The following is a 26,829-nucleotide window of genomic DNA, read 5'->3' on the forward strand; positions in this document are numbered from 1 at the left end:
TTTCAGTGAAATGTCTGCTTAGGCCTAGTTTCTACAAGCATTTCTTTATGCAGGCTAGCTCCTTATCTTGTTAGGAAACCTGTGGAAGTAGTACAATTCCTGGTAATTTAGTGGAATTCTCAGGAATAACAGTTTGGTGTAGCTCCTGTATCCCACACAGGATCTAAGGCCATCCATAGTAGCTCTGTGTAGGTTTAAAGCAGTGGATTAAATGAACCTGGGACTGTTTTCAGTATGAAGACAAATGGTGCTGGGTGGCCTGTGTCCATGTTTCTAAACTGTTATCTCCCAAACTAGGTGATCACACCAAGATTGCCTTTGGGAAGCTGGCCTCAGCTGTCGTTTATGCTCCAAGGAGGTCTAAGAATCATTTGGGTAAGTATTATTTAGCTAAAGCTGAAATTTAGCTATAGCTGAAAACATGTAAGTGACTAACAATTTAACAGCACAGGCAGTGGAGATCCATCACCCTGGAGTATTCTCTGGCACTAGCTAAGGTGCTGGTATGGATGTGGGCATGAGGATCTTCCCCAAAGCACATCTGGCCAAGTGCCTTACTCTCTCTTAGATGAATCTGTGACTACACTGCTGCCAAGCGGTGCTACATGGTGGTAGCTTTGCTTTTGGATGGAAATTAATTACAAATGCTTTTCAAATCTTCTTGTGAATAGCATTTGCGTATTGGCAGTTAGCAGGGCTGACACAGAGGAAAAAAGGAAACTGTGGTGATGTTTCATTTTGTTTGCAGTAAAAGTGTATGTCCTGTTCTGCAAAGCTGAAAATGAAGTACTAACTCAAGGGTACACATAGTCAAATGCTTATCTTAAATACAGCACACATGGCCCTCCAGCACATGAGAAATGTTGATGTTGACCACCTCCCACCTCTAGCCTCAAAACCCAACTGCACTGGCCCATGGTGCAAGGTCCTGCACATGGGTCAGGGCAATCTCCAGCATCAGTCCAGACTGGGTGGAGAATGGATTCAGAGCAGCCCTGAGGTGAAGGACTTGGGGATGTTGATTGACAAGAAGCTCAACATGGCTCGACATGTAGACCAGAAAGGCAACCAAATTTGGCCAGCAGGTCAAGGGAGGCGATTCTGTCCCTCTGCGCTGCTCTCATGAGACCCCACCTGGAGTACTGCATTCAGCACTGGGGCCCCCAACACAAAAGGACATGAACCTGTTAGAGCAAGTCCAGAGGAGGGCCACAAAGATGATCAGAGGGCTGGAGCACCATTCCTATGAAGACAGGCTGAGAGAGTTGGGGTTTTTCAGCCTGGCTCTGGGGACACCTTATAGAAGCTTCCCAGTACTCAAAGGGGGCCTACAACAAAGCTGTGGAGGGACTTACGATAAGGGTATGTAGTGACAGGACAAGGGGGAATGGCTTTAAACCAAAAGAGGGTAGGTTTAGATTAGATAGAAGGAAGAAATTCTTTACTGTGAGGGTGATGAGGCACTGGAACAGGTTGCCCAGTGAAGCTGGGGATGCCCCATCCCTGGAATTGTTCAAGGCCAGGTTGGATGGGGCTTTGGGCAATATAGTCTAGTGGAAGGTGTCCCTGCCCATGGCAGGGGGTTGGGACTAGATGATCTTTAAGGTTCCTTCCAACCCAAACCATTCTATGATTCTATAGCTCTACCCTTCCAAGCTTTAGAATTTCAACACTTTCCCCTCAATGTCAACATGTCATGTCAATGAAATGTCAACAGCAAACAGCCAGTACATGATTAATTTAGCTTTCAGTCACTGACTGAAGAAAGTAGCTGGGTAAGAGCAGTTATACCTTACTTAAACTAATTTCAGTTTTTCCCTTCAGCTCTCCAGTGAGTCTGGGTAAAAACAGTTGCTGAATAATCAAGATCAAACATATGCTGTCAAAACACTGTCTGGTATTAATTAGCTTCTTGTGGATACAACCTGAAATGTGACACAACATTCAGCTAAATTCCACATAGGGGACAAAATGCCCTATAAAATGGTGCTTCTATATAACATAAAAGAGGCGTTCTGTTCCTCACAGTTTGTACAAAATTATTTTGTGGCGAGCTTTCACATTGAAAGTCTTCAATAGGTTTTCTCTGAACATCCTCTTAGAATCAGTGACTAGTCTCTTAAAAATAATCACACTTACTTGAGATATGGAAGTCTTACCTCCCTTCTTTAGAACATCTCCTAGACAACCCGATAGTGCCTTTGCGAGACACTGACATATGCACGTTTGAGTGTATCACATTTCAAAATGCTGCCTGATATTATTGTACTTTCTTTCTCAACGTCTTTCAGCTTTTAAGATTTCCTCCAACTTCCTTTGAAGTGTATTTGAAAGGCAATATACAGAACTTATTTACATAATAATATCCTATACTGACACTCGCATTGTGTTGCACTCAGTGCCTACTACTGCAGTGACTTGTGTGTTTCCATTATGTTGCATAATGGTGGCCATTAGACTTCAAATAGATGAATTTTGAAAGTATCGTGAAGGGATACAGTTGATAAATGCTAACGGATGTTCTAATAAGGTAATTTTATGAGACAGCGGAAAACCTTCTGGAAAACTGAAGACTCTTCAGATGTAGTTTCCAGGAATAATATGAGTTCTTGAGCACTTTATCACCTTAAGAGGTAATTGCGCAGCTTACTTTATAACGGGTATTTTCAAAGCCAATAATAACAATATTCACAGATGTTTTCAACACGCTGCATAATAACTAGATGTGTTGCCAAAGATTAAGTGGCTTCCTTCCATTTCATAAGTTGTTCAGATCAAGGAACCAGGCTTTTTGCTGCAAACTAAGAAAAGCACTGGTGGAGTTCTATTCCTTGTCATCTTATGGAAAGAAGACCAGTTGCTGTTCTAGTTTGTAAGATTTGCAAGACACAAGCACTTTCCCCAAAAGGGCTGTTTTCGTGTAAAGTTACCATCTGTTAATGAATATTATCTAGGGATGTCTAATTTGTCTAGTAATCAGTATTTTTTTTTTCTTTTTCTCTTCTACAGAAAAACTAGCCCCAGTTCTCTGGTTCAGAGTCTGGTGAGTGCATGAAACACTATAAAATATCCTCACCAGTTGGCCCAGCTTCCAGGTTTATTGTCACAGGTCCGGCCAAAATAGGGAAACAATGGATTGAAATGGCTTGGTGTGCCATCTAACACTATGTTCTTAGAACTGTGCCTCTGTGGAGCATTTTACAGCCTTCCTGCTGGACAGTTAATTACACTTCTTAGAAAACTGAGACCATGATGACCCACACTTGACCTTCAGCACTAAGATTTCAGAGTGTGCTTGGAATGAAACCAGCTGTCACTGACCATTGGCAATGCAGAGGATAGCCTCTGGTGTTCAGAGGTGCCCTCTCTTACCTATATCTATGGGAATGTGTGAGCACTTTCCCTGTACAACCATCTTAGCCCCAGAAACTTGCAGTGTGGTTTCTTCACTTTATGCAGCCCTTACTGGAGACACTTGGGGATGCTTGCAGGGCTGCACAGCAGCCAAACTACAGCCTCTTGTCCAACAATGATGAACAAGAGTGGCTGCATCTTCTCTACTCTTGGACACCTGAATGACTTCTAATTTGGTCCAGATTATTGCTTCATGTAAAATTACCAGAGGGGAAAGTAATAAGTGATTTCTTGTTAACTGCCATGTGGATCTAACTAAAGGTCAGACCTGCAGCAGTTTTCCAACCAGTTAACATTCTTTCATCACTGTTAGAAGAGTTTCTGTTATTAACAAACTGACTCCCTTATGAAGGAAGCATAGCAAAAGTTACTACTTAAATCATAACATTTTTTTCTCTTGGGTTCTGTAAAGTTCAGATTGAAGCTCCACAATGTGAAAACACTTTATGGGTTCCACATTGCTCACAATAAAATGCATGATAGTCACTAACACTGGTTGATTATGAAACTAGAGTGAACAGATTATAATGACTAATGAATCAGTTTGCATGAAAGGACAATATTTCTATAAGCACCTTAGAATAGAAGAAGTCTGCATTTCAAAGTCAATATGGTCTAGGAAGCATACATCCTAAATTTCTCTACAAACATTTTCCTTTTGCTTATCCTAATTATTGTGCTTGAAGTTGATCTCCAGCTATCTAGTAGCTTTCCTCAGAAGCTATTTTATACCAACATGCCTCTAGTTCTCAGAACGTTTTTTTTTCCTTCCCTCCAAATTTTCTAGGTCTTTTTATAGTGACAACAGCAGGGTTGTACTCAGTATTCTGCTCTCAGCATTGCTCTATGTTGACATAAAAGCACTGCTCGCCTATTTAAATATCCTGGGATCACATTACCATTTTTATTACAGATTGCACAGACTGCTCACATTAAATTGCTAGTACTTCCAAGGCCTAAGTATTCTTCAGAGGCACGATCTTCTATATCTGAATCTCTAAAATCAGACTTTGACCTGTTCTTATTAAGGGAACCCTCCAGATGAAGATGGGGGACAGGGGTAGGGGGGGTTGGAGCTCAGATAGGGAATTTATGAGGGGGTAGAGAGGACCTCAAATTATGATTACAGTGGGATGAAATATCGTATCTCTTACAACATAACTTAATCTAGAAAAGTTTATATCAACACTTTTTGTCTGTTCCCCTTAAACCTTTCTGAATTCTTTTTGTCCCTACATGTGTACTATATATAATTATACAGTCAGCCTTCCCATTTAAAATTGACAATTAAAAAACCTGTTCTGTACTGCTGTTTAATAACCAGTCTGATTATTTTAGTTTAAGTTTATAAGTTTAAGTTTAAGTTTAATAATCAGTCTGATTAGTCATATTCCTTTCATTCATTTTGCCCTGAAAGGTCTTTCATCTGTTTTCATGTTTAAAAATTGCTAGAAGGAAACTTTTAAAAGTCATTTAAGTATGCTACACAGAGAGATATATCACATAAAGACATAAAATAAACAATGGAATATGGGGGCCAGTGTTTGCCTGTGTCTGTAAACTGGACAAATGAACTCTTGTTGAGTTTGTCTGTGTCTATATGGCTTAAGCTGATTTTCTGATAAATTTCCAGATAAATACTTGTTAGCAAAATCACTGGCTTCCCAATCAGTGACTATGAAGGAAGTATTACAGAGAATTTTGAAAGCAAGCTTTGAAATGTTATCATGTTAGATTTGTCTTTGAACAAGCCAAGTAATTAAAATATACTTTATTACCTTAATTAATAACATAATAACTTACTTAATCAGCACAGCTTAGACGATGAATATGTAGCAATCAAAAGAGATTCTTTGGGAATTACCTACTGACAAAAATCTAGAAAATAATTTGACTGCATCTTTTTTTGAATAAACTACAAGGAAGGTTTTGAATTTGGGGAATAACTTACCTAATAAGACTTCTGAAAATGTTTTGGTCTTTCATATCTATCAAAGTAAGTGCTAGTTAAGGAGCTTAGCTTGAGAGGCATTATTTTAGTTCTGTGGTTTTATCTTTGTGTTAGTGGTTTATTCAAGCTTTATATATAAAGAATGGCTGTGATGATCCTACAGTTACATACTGTCTCTTGGCCCAACAGACCCATAAGTGACCTACATACTATGTTCTGCTGCTGTCTTGTGAGCACAGCTTCCAGTGAAGTTCATAAACAAAATAGCCAATGAATCAGACTCAAGAATGTCCCAAGCTCTCTTCCTCAATCAGCGAAATACCCAAGCACAATCTATTCATGCATACAACTTACTGATAGTATATAGTGGATAGTGGATATGCCATGGAAGTGAAAACACAAAACATTAGCCATGCAAACAAGAACTCTGTATTTTGAAATTTGGAGCTGACATTGGAAACAGCACTCTCTTCTTTCCTGTAAAAAATTTCCAGGGCTTCTGTAACCACAAGTCGTATGGCCTTCCTTTTAATAGCCATGCTGAAAGCACAAATCTACTCTCTAGCAAACAAATCTACTCGGCATGACTAGAGATTCACAAGTGCTACTGCGTAATTTTGAATAGCCTTGCTGTTCTACCCCAGTAACTGGGCAGCAGAGGTGGAAGCTCACCACTCCATTCTGCTGAGCAGTACATGCTGCAATGTTCCGTTGGTGTTTGCAGAAAGCTTTCATCAGCAGACATGCAACATATATTTATTATATTCTACAAAATTAATCTTATAATTTGCAGCAGGCTTTCTACTGCAGAGTTACATAAAGCCAAAGAGGAAAAGTTTGAAAACATAAAACTTGAAAGCTTAATAAAACCAGGATTGGCATGCTTTGGAAAGAACATTTCACTCATGATAGGTTCTCTTGACATATGTTCAAGCTTTGCTTATTTTCTTTAAAGAAAACCATCAATTTGCTGAGAAAGGTCTTAGCTGTAGTCATTTCAGGTACAGAATTGCAGAAAAACTCAAAGATAATGTTAGTTGAAATCCTAATGTGTTCTTGTGTTCTTCCACAATAGCATATTTCATCACCACTAGGAATTTTTGCCAAATTTTATTATTATGAGCTGACTTTCTCTCAGGTGTGTTCATTTTTAAAGGTTTAAGACAGTGCCAGAAACTGAGTGCTTCTTGAGTTCATATGAAAGTCGATAAAGCAATTATACCTACTTGTGATTCAAAGCCCCTCTGCTCCTTCTTTTGGGGCACTCATGCTTAAGTGATGATGTAGAATTACTCCTAATAATTATTTCCTAACCCAAGTAATATATTCATATTTGCATGTTAATTAATTCAATAACAAACTTTACTGATTCTACTGAGGCTGAAGACTAGAAGAGAAAACATTTCACAAAATATGAAGGTTCATTTCTCTTCCCAGTAATGTAAACTGTGATTAACCTGTATATGCAATTTCCTTCTGCCTGCAGAGACCCTTGTACTGCACACTGCAGAAAGACTCCTAGAAACTGGGCTTATACATGCAGACTGCATCAGTGTGCTCTTTACATCTGATGCTTGATAATTCCACTTCTTGTCCACGAGCCTTGAGCACAGACTCACCGTTGGACAGGCTAGTCCATTGCTAGTCTGCTGCTAGTCTGTTAGGATTTGTCCTTTCATCATACCAAAGAAATTCACACCACCCACACGGACAAGTCAAAAGTCTAACAACAAATCCTTGGTAGCTTAAGACCCTTACATTCTTCCCGACTTTCAAGACATAAGAGGTTTCACACCATTTATCCAAGAGCTTTAGCAGCACCCTGAGCTTACCCTTTTTCCGTCTTCCAGACCACAGCCCTACAGTGATCAGTGTTTCAGTAAATCACTGTCTGCCCTATCCAGCCTTCAGCACTAGTTTTTTAACTTTTTCCACAGCTCCCTGCCTTCTGAATAAGCTTCACCATAAGGGACACCTTAATGGCCACCACTTGAAGAAGCAGAAAAGCAGACACAGATAAAGCTGATCCCTGAAAGGTCAACCTACACTCTGACAGTGTAGCATCTGCTACAGCCAGCTACTGGTTTTGTCCCCTATCCCCTCTCATTTTCTTCACTTCTCTCTCCAGTTATCTCTGATTTTTTTTCACCTCTTTGCAGTGTTGCCAGGAACTGTTTCCTATATCAGCTTGACAAGCCCTCATTCCTCTTTCTACAGTCTCTCCCTTTCTCATCCTTTCTTAGGCACAGGACACCATCTGAATGTGTGTCAGACTTACACAGGCAAAGTGTTTGCCAGTAGATGTAACGGATAACAGAAGTTCACCTCTCTCTCATAGGAGGGAAGAACACCCTAAATTAGCTGAAACAGCTAATGCAAAACCATTTTTGTTCCATAGGTTTCAAAATGATGTTCTGGTGGCTGTGTTGAACATTGCTGTAAAGGAGCAGCCTCCAGACTGGCTGTGAGCTGTCCCCACTGCCTCTTCTAGCAGTACCTTTCCCGTGGCACCAAAATGCCTTACAACAGGTTTTGACTAACTCACTGCTTGCACAGGGTATTTGGGCACCTGAATACTTCTGTGCGGCTTGCTCTTTCTCTTCCAAGTCCTCCTGCTTTGGTCTTCACAGATGATAGAACTGGTTTTGAGAGTGTTCCTTAAAGCAGCTATAAACAGTAAAGTTAAAAAGTTTAACTTAAATATAATTGATGAAGTTACCCTTGGATTTTGCCTCCTTTGTTCACCTAAATTACCAATTGTTTCAGTACACAGTGCAAGATCAGACCTTAAAAATACTATTTTTTTTAATTTGTTTCACTTTTTTAAAGAAATTTAGAGCAATACAACAAAACCTCCCACAATGCATACGTCGGAAAAACAGTCTCTAGGCAAGTTATATTGCTGAAATAGCTTTACTAAGAACACAGCAGAGATTCTTACCGCACAGCACAACCAGATTAGTTTGGGAAAAACAGTGAAAAAAATGTCATTTTAGAGAAATGAAGCAGACTGCAAAAGTGGTAGAGAAGAAGTATGCCTGAAGTTACTGTTCATGCAACAAAAAATGTACCTAAAAATTATAAGAATATACAATTTATAAAGAAATATTATTAGAATAGCAAGAAAAAATTTTTTTTAAAAAAATAAACCACTGATTTTTTAGAAGTTATCAGCAACAACAAAAATCAGCACTGAAGATTCTGTGACAAGTAACAGATTTCTGTGAGGCTGGAGAAGTTTGTTTTGCTGGAGTTTTCTTCTAAAAAAAATAATCTTGAAGCTCATTACAGCCTATTCCCAGCTCAAAGCCTCTGGATTTGGACTTGCTGAGGTATTTGGCATGTTGCTACTTTCTCTTCTCCTGTACCACACAGAAATAATCCCTGTTAGCTAAACTTGTACTTTCATTTACTCCCTTAAAATATAACTAGCTGTATTTTTGAAAATGGCAATGAAAGTTGGACAAGGAAGAGAAATATGTGTTTCCATAGCAACAGCAGCTAGAAATCCTTCACCTTCCACATCTACATCTTCACTCAAAGAGACAGTAACCCATGCAACTTGATTCACACAGATAAAAGTGATGTGCAGATGAGCCCCACGCATTGGGGTCCACAGGGTGTAATTGTGCCCTGTGCATTCATGTGCACTTGCTGGCAGGGCTGCAGTGAGGGAAGTTCCTTCCTCCCAGGAGGTTTTATATGGCAAGACTTTGCATCCTCTGGGGATGGCATCATCACTCGCATGGAGTGCCAACGATATCAAGCACAGGTGAGGTTAGGGGGCCTCCAGCCAGCTCTGTAAAGAAATATAATCTAGATAACTAAAAGCTCTTGAAAAACAAAAGTCAACTAGTTATAATTGTAGCGCTAACATATAAGGCTTGAAGTTTACCACAGAGTGTACACAATGTGTCTCTTTGTTCATCTTGCCCTCCTTATTCTAAAAATCATATTGGATCCATCACAAACCCAGGCTTTCTTTCTCAAGATTCTTGTCTCAAAATGCTGGGCATTAATACTGTAGCATATACTGGTATGCTAATAAACAAATTTATTTCTCCAAGGGGGCAAAGGAAAGATTTCAGATTAGTTTTGAATATTCAACCAGGAAAGAGATTGGCCTATTTTACAGAGCATAAAAAAAAAATAAAATCTAATTTTCCTGAAAAAATTTGAATATTTATAGTGTGATAAAGTTTGTGAAAAGCGATAACATCTTTTCTTAGACCAGCTGTTATTGTTGAAAAAAGCAGAGAAGCTGTCAAAAACACAAGCTGTATTTCAGAACTGAACCAGAAGCAGAAATCTTCAAATATAAATGCTAGTTAAGAATAAATGTTCCATATTTACCATTATAATTTTAATTCATTGGACAATCTCGCACGAAATACGGTTTGTATTTTCAGAGTAGAAGAGGATGCTGAGAAAGAGAGGTGATAAAGTCACTATTTCTAATAGAAAATAGAGAAACAGTTATTATGTAGCTCATCAGTTATGACTCAGCTTTTCCTTGCATTTCTTGTTTTAATCTTTTGATTTCACAATACAACATAAGAGAAAGTTCAGTGAGTTTTCTGGGAACTGGCTCACGAGCAGAAGATAATAAAATGTTTTTTCTAATTCCTTTCTTATTTTACAACTAATTGTATTTAATTCTACTCATGAAAAATATATTTTAAAAAATTAAAGTGCAAAGCATTTTTTCTTCAACCTTCTGTGTGGGTAATAAATTTTAAAACATCATGCTGTTTTGTATGAAATGTTATTTCTCCTCCAGACTGAAACACTGTTTTCCAAACAATTTTGTTCAAAAAGACTATGCATGTAAAAGCTGTAAAAACAAATCTTATTGAGATAATCCTTCAAGCCACGTGAGGAATTATTACTGTTTTATTTTGAAGGCAAAATAGCAAAACCTGTGGAGGCCAATGTTGCTTTAGCTTCAGGTCCTGAGACTGAATAATAATGAAGGAGTTCAACAATATTTTTATTACATACAGCTACCTAAATGCAGGAAAAAGAGGTTTAACCAAACAAAATTTAAAGCCAAAGCATCAGTTTAAACAATGTCTAAACCAGTTTCTTTAAAAAAAACCAAAAAACAAAAAAACCCTAAATTATACTGTTTCATTTCTAGGCACATAAAACTGCATGCATCTGTTTTTTCTGGAAATGACTAAATTCAGATCTATTACAGATGCCCTCAGGCACACACAGAGAAGTTGCCCTGTGGTAAACAAGGGTCTGAAATTACAGCATGACCACTACAGCTTAACTGCTTTTGTACGTGCTCTGGCATGGTGGTAAATGTGAGTTAGCTCTCCTCTCGGACGCAGCTGGTTAGCAGAAGCTACGAGCATGAACACAGGCGGTTACTCATCACAGTCAATAACACTGTGCATTGGCACCCTGACTTGCTTCTTTAAACCTCTGCCCAAAAACTTGCTGCTCCTTTATGTTACATAGGCCGTAATCATCCCCTGATAACATGAGTTAAAACTGTAATGGCTTTCACTATCGAACAAAGGAAAAGCCACAAAACCTTCTCCTAAACAATTTGTCCTATGCACCTCGGTCCTGAACACTTTTCCCAGTCATACAGAACTGGGTGTCCTTGCACATCTGAATCTCATCTGGTTCAGAACTGAAAGCATGCCTTTCACTGCCTTCTGGAAAAATCCATGTGAACAGGATGACTCATGTAGATACACCATGGGGTTTCACAGGCGTGTCACTGTTCTGTCAGTGCTCCTTGGACCACACGGGGAGAAAGAAAGCCTCTGGCCAACCAAGAGCCCTAGTTGGTACCTTCTGACAAATCAATTTAATTTACCCTGCACTGCAGTAAGCTAGAATTGGGTGTATAAGAAAATGCATACCCAAAATACACCTTGGGCATGGAGGAGGACAGTGGTAGGAGCTGAGTCCAAGATTCAAACTAGGAATCTAATCCACACATTTTGCTTCCCATACTCCAATTGAGTCAAGGGAAAAGGATGTATTTTCAAATTTAAAAAAACAAACAAACAAAAAAAAAAAAAAAACCAGGCACGTTAATAAGGCTGACAACAGCTACACAGGAAAGGGTCCCAAGCATCAGAGATCGTAAAGGAAAATACTCTGCACTGAGAAAAGGCCAGAGGCACAATCAACAGGATAAGCAATGGAGAAAACACACACATCAGAGAAGATTTGATAAGTGACATTGTTACCAACAAACAAACAGCAGGTCTGCTCACCAGCTCAGCACACAAATTTCAGTACAGTAATAAAATTTTTACAAAGATTTGAAAGACAGGTGAGACAAGTCACTACTACACTATCTGTAGTGTATTCCACATCTCTAAGATATTGAAAACAGTGAATTGTGGGGACACCTACCCCAGAAGCATTCAGAGTAGGCTTGTAATTCATAGTCTAAGACAGCTGGAAGGTCTTTCTAGCTATTACTTGAATGCAGTGGAGCACTGAATATATTAATTCATAGTTATTTTCCATCGATATCCTAACCTCTCTCACACATGTCTAAATAACATGAGTGATTCATGCATTATTTATCTGCTGCCCAGTACCGTGCCTTTCAAGGAATGTAAACTTGAATTGAAAAGGTGTCAGGATGTATGTAGCAAAGTAGAACATAATAATGAATTATTCATCAACAACAAAGAGCCTTCCATGTTGTGCCCACAAAACATGACCCTTTAGGTCAAAATTACCCCCTTTTAATTTATTATTTGTGTGTATGTGGTACGCAGGTCAAAATACACAACAGAAAGTGTGTGATCGGATCAGGCACTTTATTATCATGTTGCTCCACTCATCTGCTCAATTATGATTCATTTTGCTAGGTGAAGTAAATGATTCAGGACTGAAATACATATCAATCTCTGAAATACATACCAAACAGATAAACTGTTCCCTGTTTAACTTCAGGACACCGTGAGCAGATTCAATATGTCTTGATTTAAGGTCTCCTTCATGGGGATTGAGTTAGGATAGGCCTTATTTTAAGCTTCTGCATTTTCAACAAGTAATGTGCGTGGGCAAAGGGATGGTGGAAGAGGTGTTCCCTTTTAATGGTCTACTAACCTTTAAATTTGTCATTTTCTCAAAAGCAACATGGATGTGGAACAGGCTTTCTCTCATTCAACATATGGGTAGAAAATTTAGACACTAGTTACAGTTCCATCATATCAAGCCTGCCCTACTAATTAGAAAAATTATTTTCACAGATTTCCACTGACAAAGCACACTTTATGTAAAGCAAATACCACTGCAGAACAACTAAAAAGTTATCAACTTTTTTTTCTGCTTTCTTATTGCTTACTTTTATTAATCTGGTTTTGAATATTGGCCAGTTCTTCAGCAGCAATGAAGAATAGATAGGTAATCTAGGTGTTTTTTCCCCATTTTCTATCTTTGTTGTTTGCTTGCTCCTGCAGTAAACTCAGGATCATGTATTAGTGACAATACTACCTGCTCACTGAGTTCATAAAAAGCATATTGTACCACTTAAGATTTCTTGAATCATTGCTTCTTCTCTCCTATTCCCAAGCACATGTACAAACATGTCAGGTTTGGAATATCCCCTGAAAAAAACCTCCCATACTACAGGAAATAGTGTCCAGTAGGAAACATCAATGAGCATCTTTGTAACAATCCTCCAAGAGCTTTGTTAGTATGGGAAAGAAGCCCCTGTTCATTACCATATCAGCTGTAATAGCTGAGGTCAACACAGCTGCTACTGATATGGCCACCAGCCCTACAGCCAGTGACCTCCTGAGAAACCCTATTCCCAGATACCCATCCCATTGTGTGATGGTTTCCATAAATACCAGAAAAATGTCAAAATTCTTCAAGTGAAACTATCTTGGAGGTGAGAGTGAGCAAAAATTGCCTTGATTTCTAACTGCAACAATTCTCACAGTCTCCTGACAGTCCTGGTTGACTCTGTGACTCAATGGCAGTACAGATCCTTTGATTAGGAAAAATTGTCCTCATGGTCCAAGAGTCAAAGTATTGGATGTTCCTGAACACTTGATGCTGGAGCATTCTTGCAGAAGGCCAGCAGCCCAAGCCACAGGATGGCAGGAGAGGGGAAAGGATGAACTTTGATGTTATACTGCATGAGAAGGGAACAACACAAACCTGGAAAGCTCTGCTGTTAGGGAGATCCTTCTCTCCATGGGAAAAGAAATGTAAACTGAAGGAGCATGGCTCCAATCTTCTAGAAATAAATCTAGGAGCGTAATTAACATTTAATGAAGAAAAAAATAGTTATTCCTGTAGTCTGTCTGGTAAATAAGGTCAAAAGGAATTCGTACTTTAGTAAGGGCATGACAGACATAAAAAAAATAAGGATATGGAAACGAATGGCGTTGCAACAGCCTCATAAGTTGTGCTTAGGTAATGTTTACACCATGGGACCGAGCAGCAAGCCAAGGCTCAGTCAGGGCTAAACTCAGATACACATCATTCTCCCTGTACACTGGTTTCCCTGGCAAGTTAGCTTTGACACAGGCCAGAAGGCATCTTGGCCCATTCAGAACAATTCCTTGCCTGGACAGGCAGGAAACCAGGACCTACAGCTGTTGTTCCAGGTGCATACACCTGGCCCTGCAGGAAGGATGTCCTGGAGCCATCCAGAGGCACAGATGAAGAGCTCAGGGGGGACAAGCCCTTCTCAATGTATTGGAACACCCTCCAGCTGCCTCTGGGGAGCACTTACTAATGAATGAGATTAATATCATAGGTCCAACATCAGAAGGGTTTGTTCCAGCTACTAGTAGCAGCAAACATGGAATAAAAAGTGGAGGGGAAGCAGGCTGTGAAACAGAATTTTCAACTGGGTTTGTTTGGGTTTTGTATTGACGTTCTGGTGATACATGAATCAGAAGAGACATTATCAGAGTGTAAAAGCCACAGGTAAGGAGCTGGAAAAGACCATCATACATCACAAAGCAGGCTAATTCTCCAGCCTCATCTCAGAAAGCCTTAGTCCATTGAGCCCTGGCACTGACTACAGTAGGGTTGGTTTTGGATAGAATTCATAACAACGGAAAGGTTTGCAAAGCTGGACCTCCACTTATAGTGCAAGTCCTCATATGCTTTAAGTGCCACACTACTGCACAGAGTTCCATACTAGAATAAGAGAGATATGAAATGAGAGAGCAATTAGGAAAAGACAGCAAGAAATGAGCTGTAACTCACAGGTGCTACTAGTAAACCAAGCTTATTTCCATTTTCACTCCCTATCTGATGAAGGCTAGATGAATTCACCTCCAAAATATTATTTCACTGAGCAATAAAATATAAGCACTTATTGCCAAACAAATAAATCTTCACAGTGTTACAACTTCCCAACCCTTTTCTCATTATCTAAAATATTTTTTCCTTGTTGCTGTTTGACTAAGTATTACAAGTTAGCTGCTTTTCTCTATTTTTAAATTCACTCAAAGTTGTATGTCATGGCAACTGAGTGTAGCTATGATCAATGCCCCAAATCTCTTCTGTTCAAGTTCCCACTGCATTTCATTCTGCAGTACCTGAGCACTCAGCACCATCTCTGGCCAGCTGCATAAAGTACAAGCTCAAATTCAAATAAACATAAATCCCCAGTTTGAAATTCACAGGACTCAGGAGAGATTAAGTTGTCATGAAGATTTTGTAGACAAAAAGACCCTTGTTCACCTGGAACATAAGGCGTCCCCAGAAGTGAAACACATGTGAAATCAAATTTAGCTTTTTCTATAAAACTCTATAAAATTTCTATAAATTTCTTTATTATGCATTATGCTTTTCAGTTTGTGTTTTTGTTTCTCTTTTAACTAAGAAGCACTTAAACTTTGTACTTCCTTTTGCAGGATGGCAACATTTTCTGCCTTTAGATTAATCTCACTATTTATTAGCTGCAGAACAATGGACTAGGTATGGGGAAGCTGTGAGGAACAAATCCCTATTGGGATTTGAACACATATTTTGTGCTTGCTTCCTTACCATAATGAACCAAACCTAAACCACAGACCAAAAGACTCCATATTAAAGGAAAATACTGAATTCCACCTTGTGTATCTGAACCAATGAAAATGCCCTCCCTTTCCTTCATAAACTAAAGCGCAAATATACTTGAATGATAAAGGTAATATGTGGAATCTAATTTGCAAATCACTTCTGTTTTCCAATCTTGGGAAAAATCAAGTTTAACTTACTTGTTTGCATGAGTCCTCTTTTGAGGCTGAAGACTGAACAATACAAAGGAAATATGAAATGACTGGAGTTGAAAAATTATTCCCCCCCCCCCCCCCCCCCCCGTTACATGAGCTGCAAGAGGCATACACCCTTCATTCACACACACAAACATACTCACAAACATATACGTATGAAAAATCTATGATTTTGAGGCTGTGGGGGTTAGATCAAGCCTTAATCTCTCTAACTGATCTTATTCACATCTGCTTTTCTTCTTATGGTCTCAAATACGTGCTTAGGAAAACCCATGAGGAAAACAAGATCTTCAACTGCATTTGTGTGCACATAGGACAGGGACAGTGATCTCCGACTTATAAGTCTGTGTGAAGTGCAAGAATATATTACAGTTGCACATTAAATTCTGGTCCCTGACCCAAAATGACTCAGAAATTCACACTGAAACAAACTTGAGTGCTCTTTTCTATCTTCATTCTGTGGTCTCACAATCTACAGCATTTGAATGTTTTTCCTCCCACTACAAACTGATAATCACCCCATTGGTTTAAATGGTTTATCAAAAAGAAAGTTGACTCATAAAAGAAATTTCAGATTTTAACTCTACAAAGGTCTAAAGGGTAATTTAGAATAAAAGTATTATGATAATTTAAATCATAGAAAATGCTACATCAGAAAGTCTGTTTCTCATCTATTTAAATTTAAATATATCATTGACATGCTAAGTAGCTAGGCACGAAATATCAATGAACCAATCCACTGCATTTTCTCAGATGTCTCAAAAACATGAAAAATAAAACTGAGTTTTCTTTCTATTTTTTTATTAGTCCCTGAAAAACATGGAAAAGGCTTTAGTTAAGAACCACAAGCAGAAAAAATGTCTATTCATCAGACATTTGCTCAGGTTTTTTATCATAAATGTCTTCCTGTGTTTTTTCCATTCCTTGCATGTTCTCTTCCTCTTAAGGTAAAAAGCAACTGACTTCCAACAGCATAATGTGGTTGTAGAAAGGAAATTTAGACAGGCATCTTTGAATACTTGAGGTAAGTGGATTTAAAATTCAGTGTTCAAACTCAGAAACTTGGTTATAATCAGCTAGCTTTCATGCCATCCTGGAACCACAATAGTCAGATGTCATTTGCGTCCCCAGCCATAGAAGATCACATTCCTCACAGGTTCTGAAAGTTGAGCAAGGGCTTGTTGCTTTCCTCTGTTTTATTACCTCAGCTCCCTGCACACTATCTGTTTCCCACCCTCTGCTTCTAACTTATCCAAAAGGTTCCCTTCCTCACCTTCCTCCATATCAGCTCATCTTCATTTCTGTGGTCCCATGTTTTCATTTTCCACATTGCCACATACAAGGTCTCCCCATTCCTCTTCAACACTGTCCTCTTTTCTCATGCAAACATCTCTGTGTAACCATTCCTTCACATGCCCCATATTTTTTGCTTCTTCTTGCTAGGCAAAAGTTTTCCCTGTGCACTTGAACCTTCCTGTTGCCTCTTTCTTCCACCTCACAACTCATCTGAAGTTGCTCACAGAACTAGTGCACCTTCCCTGGGAGTAGGTGGGGAAGAGTGAGGTTGTGGAAAACAACTTTTGGACAATGCTGAACCCTGCTCATCTGAGGTGGTAATACCAGGGAAAAGAGGGGAAGGAGGAACTATGAGGCTGAAGCAAGCTCTGGACTGCTTCATAGATGTCAATTGTCAGTTGAATAAAACAAACAATAAGAAAAAAACAACAGGAGATAAAATTGTCTTCTCATTCTCCTCACAAACCTTTTTACTCCTACCTTCTTCTGAGTTCAGTAAGGCGCTCTCTACCATTGCCAAGAACCTAGTCTGAAATTTTCGTTCACAAAACACAATGTTTGAAAGTTCATGGTGCAGAGAAATAGTCTAATGCACCTTGAAGTAGTGTGCAATCCTGGTTGATCCAATCAAGCAAGTCCTGATTTCAGTGGTAGGCTCTAGACCAGGGGTCCTCAAACTTTTTAACCAGGGGGCCGGCGCATGGATGCAGTGGCAGGCAGTCATCTGCAGCTGCTTGGTTCCCCCCACAGCCCCCAGCGGGGGGGCAGCGGGGGGGTTCTGTAAATACCGGGGGCAGGATTGAGGACCCTGGGGGGCTGTATCCAGCCCGCGGGCCATAGTTTGAGGACCCCTGCTCTAGACTAAACACAAACATGCAAAACATTACTGAATATTTTCCAATTAGCACGATTAAGAAAATGGCTATATTTTCTGAAGGTATGCTGCAAAGAGAAAGAGAACAACATTATTAAAATAACCTTTCATTAACAGTTATTCTCTCAGCTCAAGGAAAAAGAGTCCAAGAAAATTAATGTGAAAGGGCTCAACTTGAGGGAGGGGAGAAACTGTTGACAGAGTGTGTGGCATGTCTTCATTCAACTGGGGGTTTGTGCATCTTTTCTGTATTGCAGATTTCACAGTCTTAAGCCCCTGTAAGGGCTAGGGATGGTAGGGTAGCTACAAGACCTTTCTGAAGCGTGGTTCCAAATCATATGATAGAAAGATGAGAAGCTAGAAAAGAAGAATTAGCACCAATTCAGTTGTCAACTTGAATTGCAGGCCTATATTAGGTGAAAAAGGCATGGTTATGCATGCAGAAATCTCAGCTGAATGCCTGTTTGCTTCTAAAAAGTATAGCAGCATCTTCAAGGACAATGAACAGCAAGATCCTTTAGTCTGTGCTTTATCTGTGTCCTGCATGACAATTCTTCAAAGTAATACAGTGTCTCTGGAGCTCTGGCTCAGTAATAACTTTATGGGAAATGTGACTCCCAAATCGTCAGCATCACTTACGAGTGGTGTATCGTTCCCTTAGAGCATTTCTCAATTACAAGTAATGTAACACCTCAAGAAAACAGCATTGTACATGGTGTCCTTCTCATCAGCTTCTTAGTACAGCTTAGATGTAAAAATGTCTTTCATTACTTAAAAAACCTGTTAGTAAATTCTTGCAATTGGGATACAGTGACAGCTACTTAGCTGTTGTTTATTGGCATAAGTCCAGTGACAGTTTGTCTCATATCCCCTTGCAGCTGGGTTCTTTTAATTTGCTTCGGTTGTTTTTAAAAGTGTGCTTTGCTCTTAGAAATATGTCTTCAAATGTGGAAATGGTTACTGATGGTGGGACAAACTCTACCTTCTTTAACAAATTGGTACAAACTCGAACTAAATCTTAGTTTTTATTTCAGATGTGTACAAATGCTTGCAGATGGGATTGGTCCTTGGTTGTTACATAGGGAAATAACCCAAACAGACAGAAAAGTTACCTCTTATATAGCAGAAAAACAGAACTTATTTTTGGCATTCCCAGTTTTTATCTTTTCTTCCCAGTTGTTTGACATGTATCAGAGTAACCACCAGAAAAATAGAATCAAAATACTTACCCTAATCCTGAAGTCATGTGTAACCCTTACTAATGCCTCTGACTTCAGTCACACAGGATAAAGACTCTGCTGGCATTTGACAGAAAGATGTATGTGCCAGGAGTGAAATCTCGGAGAGACCAATCAGATCTTTAGTCGATATAAATCATCAGTGCTCCACTGAATATTGTACTTTTGCAATTGAATGAAGATGGCCTATAGCTTCAGAGAAGACAATCTGTAGCTGCTCTTCATGAAAACTTTGTATAAAATCTTAACATTAAATCACAAAACGATGGCAAGACACTAACTATAAGGCAGCAAAAGTAAGATTTGAAAGGATAGCGTGACAAAGCAAAGACAAATATGTACAACAGATACAAATGTTTCAGAGCTAAAAAGCAAGTGCTACTCCCTTGACATTTCTTTTCTGTCAAAATATAATTAAAGAATAGCAAAAATGTGTTTCAGTAATGCATATAATTATGTCTCCAGCTGTAGACACATTTGCTTGAAGTGATAAAAATAAAGGCATTCCCAGGTGCTAATGTTGACTAATCAATCTGCTATTAACAGGTAACACACCTTCAGCTGAAAGAAAGGAAAAGGGCATTTTCCCCAATCAGTCAAGAAGTCAATCAAGATAAATCACAACAGCAAAAGCACTAGGTATGTACCACAGGCCCTGAATTAATGTGAATTACTAGAATTAAAAAAATACTTCTATCTGAAAAGTTAATATTCCACCAGCTCCTGCAAGAAAGGTAATAATACTGTTGATCACATTTCTTGAAAAGCCAGAATTGTAACGTTTGCATATTAGTCTCCAGTAAAGAGGGAGAAATTATGAGCTTCAACATGCAGAACTGTTTTCTGATTCATCTTTGGAGAGAGAACAGCAAGATTTGCAGCTGTCCCCTGCCTGCCTGCTCGTTTACAAAACACGTATCTTTTCAAACCTGTAAAGACTCAAAAAAGTTCAGTGGAGGGAAAATGCATTTTCACCTAAGCTACCTGATGACATACGGTCACCCAAATTGACACACACACACCCCCCAACCTTGGCAGAAGAGTTTGTTTATCGTTGCCTCCCTTGCCCCTAACTCTAAGAGGAATTCATCCAGGACTGGGGAATGGGAGAAAGGATTTCAAATACACAAATGAGTACATGAAACTCAGAGCAGACCCTGGTCCACCATTCACAGTGCACGTTGCTTTGCCTAGCAAGCACTGAGGAAATGCAGGAAGCCCCACTCTAGAGATCTTTGGAACAATCCTCACACCCATGCCTTCCACTTTTCCCAAACCTGGAGCTGAAATCATAGCTAGGAGCCTCAGAAAGACCGTGCAAAAGACTATGCCAACTCAGAAGAGCCTGGCAAGTCCAGTTCCTGCTCTCAGGATTACTTCTGATTTATTGCCTACTATTAGGAAGCAAGTGGGGTGTTGGCCAGAGTCCTCCACCTTGTAACTAATGCAGATCCTACTCTGGAAACACAGCAGCACAGGAGTGCTGGCACTGAAGGGAAGTCCACTCAGAATAGAAGGTGCAAAGTTAGCTAAAGTGCTGTTGGCATTAGGGTGAAAACAGCGATCACAGTATGAGATCCCAAAGTCCATCTAAGGCCTACTTTAATAGTCATAATGCTTTTCTAGATGCTTCTCTCTCCCTACAGAAATCTTGCACCTGAGCAGCAGGCATGAAAATCTCCAGTTATTTTGGTGGTGTTCTTACTGTATTCTTCCCTGGCTTCAGACATTTCTGTTCTTCCAAGGGCTCCACAGCACTAGTTACCTCATTCATTGTAAATCCAATGCAATGGTAGTATGAGAACATCAACCTGTCTTGCTGATCAGCCAAGCAGTCCTTGTCTCCAAAGGGAAAAATACTGCTAATGGAACAAAAGAAAATCAGAAAATCTAAGTAATTTTTGTTATCCAAAAAGGCAGGTAAATAAGCATGGTTTATAAAATCTGTAAACATCACTGATTTCTCTTGGGATATTTCATTAGCTCCATTTTTAATTCATGTACAGAAAAAGGGTCACATTTCTGAAAAGTGGCTTCTATTAGCTGTGGAAATACTATGATTCAATGTTCTTTTCATAATAAATGTAATGTTCAGGGAGTCTTTTATATGGATCCAGTTCAGCAAAGCTTTTAAACAAATGTTTACACTGTAGTGATGTTATGTGCAACAGAACAACGTACATTTCCTGCTTTTCCAAAATTGTTATTGGAATACCTGCTTTGACAGAAACATTTACAACAACTATACACCACACCAAAAAAAACAACAAAAAATGAAACCCACAGTAAAGAAATTGTTGGGGTTTCTTCGTACCAATGAGTAATATTGGCAAACAAACTGACTGTAAGCTCCTAGCTTCTAGGGAAAAAGACCTTCTGTGTCTGTGTGGAACAAGTCACATTTAAATCCTGCTTTACAACTGGGACTCTACAACACTATTGTACTTAATAACAGTGCTAACAACAGCCTGATCCTTGCTGTCAAAGATACCTCTTTTCACACACAGTGACTGCTGCGGTACCCTACCTTCACCCAGGAGAAGCTTCTTGTACCACTGTATGTCAGGAAAACGAAGGAATCAACTTTTCATAGCAAGCAATGTTTCAATACAAAAGCACAAACAGCTAAGGAAAAAAAAACATTGATTGGGGATTTTTATGTTAAATCACTATGCACTTTTGGAAAAGAAAATGAGGTAAAGAAGTAGAAATCCAGGATAGCTTGTTTTCGCATGAGTCAAAGGCATCAGCTCTTGTCTTTCCATGTCATCTTGCTATCAATAAGCTGTTGCTAGGATGTGCACATTTCCATGGCAATGAGTGAACTCTTCAGCTTCACTAACTGCACTGTTCTTCACGCCACCACCCACCTTCATTTTCTGAGATTATTTATTTTTTCATACCTCTGGAACAAATATGCACATGAAAATAGAACAGGATGGGCAAATCCTGCATCAGGCTAAAACCTGCCAAGGCCTGAGGGCTTCAAGTAACGTCACTGAGAAGGGATCATGGCTTTAGCCACAGTTTGCAGCTGCCACCTTCTAGTCCAGATTTGTGACATGGAGCCGAGCACTGTGCCAGGCTCAGGAGATGGCCTGAAACCTGAAAGGTACCGGCTTGTTCAGAGGCAGCTGCATTTTAAGCACCAGCTTCGCTGGTGAAGGAGTTAGGAAGGCAGGGGCTCTCGTGCAGGTGCTGGGCAGAGGTGGAGGACGGGCTGCCATTGCCACCCGTAGGGTCTGAAATGGCAACTGGAGGGCCCACGGGGCTGCCCTGCTGCCCAGGCCCCAGCCCCTTGGCCAGGGCAAGCTGGGGGGCAGGCGGGGGAGCCGGTGGTGGGTGGTGGGCCTGCTGGGCAACCTGCCTGGGGCTGGCCCGTGCCTCCCACCTCTCCCATGGGGAGGAACCGCAGCGGCTTCCACCACCGCCACATGCAGAGTCATGTTGCAGTGTGGTTGAAAGGTACCTATTTTTGTTTGGCAAACTAATCAAGTAAGTGAATATTAAATCAGTAGTAGGTGAGAAAAAAACAAGCAGTTCCTTTACTCCCCCTCTCCTCCTCTCTGTTTTTCACAGGTGGAAAACCACCTCAGAAGGAAATTTGTTGGCTGGAAGTCTTCCTCCTTAGGCAAAGGACACAATGGGGATAAGGTCACAGCTCTCACCTATGTCATTCCATTTCCTTTTTCAAACAAAAAAAAAGGAGATAGGGAGATAAATGTCAAAAGACAAAACTGAAGTGCCCCTTCTCATCTTGCTGTTCCATGCTTGAAGCCCACTGCGAGCAGCTGGAGCACCACAAGCGGGGTCGAACCCCTGGTATCATGCCCCTATTGCTAAGAAACTCTTGGCTGGCTTGCCCGGCTGCTCCCTTCAGGAGACTTGAGCCCATCCAAGTTGCTCAGTCATTACCTTGAGCTTGTCAGACTAGTCACCCTGGCTTCAACTTTGGGTATGTTTTAAGCTAGAGGGCAAAGCCAGAAGGAAGAAGAATGTAAAAAGTGACAGAAAAACCATACATAAAAAGGTACGAATCAGCAAGAAATTCTGATTCAGCATATAAGAAGTTGTAGACAAGGCGGTCAAGGAAATACTGATCTTTAGTTGCTTCTTTGCCTCCATACATCAGATGGCTGTCTAGGAAACAATGAGTAACAATAAATCCCAGCAAGTATAGTCCTTGTGGTGGTGGAGTTCGAGAGCCATGGAGAGTATGAGTCACGCTTGTGATGGGACAAAAAACCTCATAAAATACTTACAAAGATCTTTGTTTTAGAATGGATCACATAGACCAAAAATGAGAGGCACATTTATTGCGTTTATCTTAATGACAGGGAAATACAATTTCAGAGCCCAGTTTATGAACTCTTTACATCCTATCCCGTCTGCCTCACAATACACATACCACAAGTATGGCAACTTGTGCTAGGCTCTCAAATACACTCAGCATTAAGGTTTTTTTATTCAGGAATAATGCGTAAATATTTCTGGCATCAAGTACATTGTGTGTTTGTTTGCCAAGTGGTTTTGACAGCTCTCCTTGATTCTGAGACAACATTTTCTTTAAACTACTCCATTTTCTAGTCAGCCACCTTAGGCACAGTTAGTTTCCTACAACAGAAAGCATATTTATGCAACTAGGTTCTTCAAAATTAATGGTCTGTTACAGCTTTTCATTATTTGGCTGGTCCCCTGTTTCCCACAGTCAGATCCTCTGCTCAGCTGAGACATCCCAGTCAGAGTCTCACCAGAGCCACATAGTCTGAGGTCCAATGAATTTATATGCAGGCAACCACTGCCTTCCCTCACTTTGATAAATCTGCCTTTACACTGAAAATATTTTCAAGTACCACACTGAAAGTTAGTTTTTCAGTGCTTTCTCCCGAGAGGCCAATGACACAAAAGTAGATCAGTCTCTGATCCATATACCTATTTGAAGCATTGATAACCCTAAAAATATTGTTGCTCAAGTTGCAAAATTACTGTAGGGCCTGTGACCTGTTACTAGCAATTACAGTAATGATCTTATGGGGACACTTGGCAAAAACATTAATTGATCTCTCATAGATACTACTTTAACTGTTAGCATAAGGCTGTCTTTTGCAACAGATAGCACCTGAAGATTCTGAGTTATGACAGCTGGGGATCTAACACTACATCCTTCGCAGCTCACAATGAACCAAGTGCTCGTGGGGTAAGTTACACAATGGTAAGGTATCACATGTTGGACGTAATCAGGTTGCTAAAAAGCTGGAAGAGGGGACTGTTACTGGCCAAAAAATCTCATGAGGATACAAGATGAAAGCAGAACACTCTCAGAATTGCAATTAGCTGTGCTAAATTCAATAAGAATGTCAAATGCATTCAGAGCCCTTAAAATTCTCAGAAAAATTTTGTCATTTATCCACTTCCAGAAACTTTTATTTGAATAGGAGGGTCAGCTTGAGACATGGCATAACATGCTCAGAGTTGACCATCTGTTGTGCAGATGAAGATAAACTACATACTAGAATCTGGTCCCAAATCCACACAGGCCAGTGGGAATCCTGCAATGGACTTCAGTGGGCTTTGGGATTCCCTTTACAGGGGAATGAGAAGTACTGAAGGTAGGAAGAAACACTGACAAAAAATAACATTTTTTGAAAGAAATACAGCAAAGGCTTACATTAAGTTCCTAAGCATCAGCTCCACATGAAATTCAAAAGCAACACCAGCATGTCTCTCAGCTCTCTTTTTTTGGTGTAAGTGATTTTCAGGGGGTAATAGGTATCTCTCTACTGCAAGCCAACGATGTGGAACCCCCTCTGGGTCTTCAGTCAACATCATACACTTGTTTGGGAAGATCACTGGGAGAACCCAAGGCTGTCCTCCCAGGCCAGAGATAACAAGGAAATAGCGCAGTAGTTGTGCTGTGCTGCTCCCACAGCTGCAGTGCTCCCATACCCAAGCAAGCTAGTTTAAAGCTGGCACCCCACCACAGGGTATAAAACACACTTTGGCTTTCCATTGCAACTTAGAGTTGTCATCCTTCCTGCCTTGAAGACAGTGCTAAAACCTCTCCTTGCAAACTGGGAGAACATGTCCAGAAGATAAGCTGGGGGTACAAATCCAAATTTTTCCTACCATCTGCCCTAGATTTCTACCATTTCTTGCCTTAATATTGTCTTATAGTAAGGCCATCAAGGAGTGATGAGATAAAACGGTATGAGATTTAAAAATTAGCATAGTGTAAATGAATTTACATCAATAAACATTAAAATTAGCCAAAAGCAATCTCGTAGGCTTTGCACAATGTCACTATGAGGAAAGTCAAGATTTCTTCCAAAGGAGGTCATTTCAGTGATGAATAAAAAAAATGTGAAGACAATATCTGAACTATTCAGTAAGCAGGATTGAAGCCTTCAAACAAGGTGAGAATTTGGAAAGGCTCTGAAAGGGAATATTATAGTTCCTAGCTTACTCAAACACATGCTCTTAAGCCTTATAATGTTTAGTTTCACCTATCTCATTAAACATTCTCTTAATTTGTTCCTTTTGGTTTGGGAATAATTAACTGCATAGTCTTTAAATATATTTAAGCATATTTCAACTTAAACTGCTGAGATACTTTTTCAACCTTGACTCTGCTTATGAATCAAAGAGCTTGAACTTATTCATAGCACTCTTATTCGGTGATGGAATTTGATGCACACTAAGACAGGCTTTTGTAAAAAAAAAAAAAACAAAAAAAACCTACAAAGTAAATCTACACAAAATATCTTATTATCCTACATTATTTCCAGCATTTACCAGCCTTTCTTGAGTAATTTCCTCTCTTCAGTCATGCTGGTTTATTGCCTTACTACCAAGATGTGCACTTTTTTTTTTTTTTTTCCTGTGTGTTTATCACTTATTTGTTTCAGTTTCTTGATCTAGGGCTGTCATTGCATAAAAACTGTCCTTTTATCTACATTCATGGAGTTTTATGTCTTGCATGCACTCAAGACAGCTCGATTTTCATTTTTGTTATGGCTAATAAAGCTTACTTTCTTTGACAGTTTTATTCTGAAAACTTTATTTCACCCCTGAGAAATGTAAGACAATATCCAATTCAGAAATGTGGCATATCAGGAAAGCTGGATTGCAGTTTAAGTTGAACAAGAACCAGCATCAATCATGATTAGACATCTGCTAACAGGAACAGATTTCAGTCCTATCACAGCCATGGAGCTCTTCCTCACATTTGAAAGCCTTGTTAGCAGGGATGAAAGGGAGCAAAGGTGTGGGTGTAATTTATAGAAGATTCAATCTAATTTTATCTTGGAAGTACTTGAGAGATGGTCATATGCCATCAGGACTTGATATGGCCCATGGAGAAAAGAAATAGGCAGGGAAGGCTTGCTGGTGGCACCAAGCCATCAGAATAAATTTTGTCTGAGCCAGCTATGTGGACATGGTCATCTGATTCTGACAGCAATTGCTTACAGGTGGGAAGGGATGGCTTGGCAGAGGAGGTGTAAGGAATTCCCTAAAGCAACAGGGTAGCAACCAATGCTCATAGTTTGAATACCTCCTTTGCCCATGCCAGGGCCCTGGAAAGCAAGCCTGGCTCCTCTTGAGGGAGAGGGACAGAGCTGATGGGGAAGCAGGGAGTTGGATTCACACTCGTGCTTTTGTTCAGCCTCCCCTACAAGAAGCTTGGCTGTCCCAGACTTTGTCTCCCTCCCATTCCTGTCTCTTCTTCTTTGTGTTTCTGTGTGTTTTCCTCCCTATATCCCACACAGCAGATAAGGCTGAGCCCAGGTGTGCTCCCTGCTGCTTTGCACTGTAACATTTCGTTTACACCTA

At 39.9% G+C, this 26,829-nt stretch overlaps 1 protein-coding gene across 2 annotated transcripts in view; it reads left to right on the forward strand.

Moving 5' to 3' along the window:
• OPRM1 (opioid receptor mu 1) overlaps positions 1-26,829 on the forward strand; it is a 77,948-nt gene continuing 51,119 nt past the window's right edge. For both annotated transcript variants that reach the window (XM_080389797.1, XM_080389798.1), the window contains exon 1: positions 1-26,829. This exon is cut by the window's right edge. The gene's annotated coding sequence lies outside the window, so the exon portion shown is untranslated.

This window comes from Falco punctatus (assembly GCF_963210335.1).
Source record: "Falco punctatus genome assembly, chromosome: 5".
In the NCBI taxonomy this organism is placed as follows: Eukaryota; Metazoa; Chordata; class Aves; order Falconiformes; family Falconidae; genus Falco; species Falco punctatus.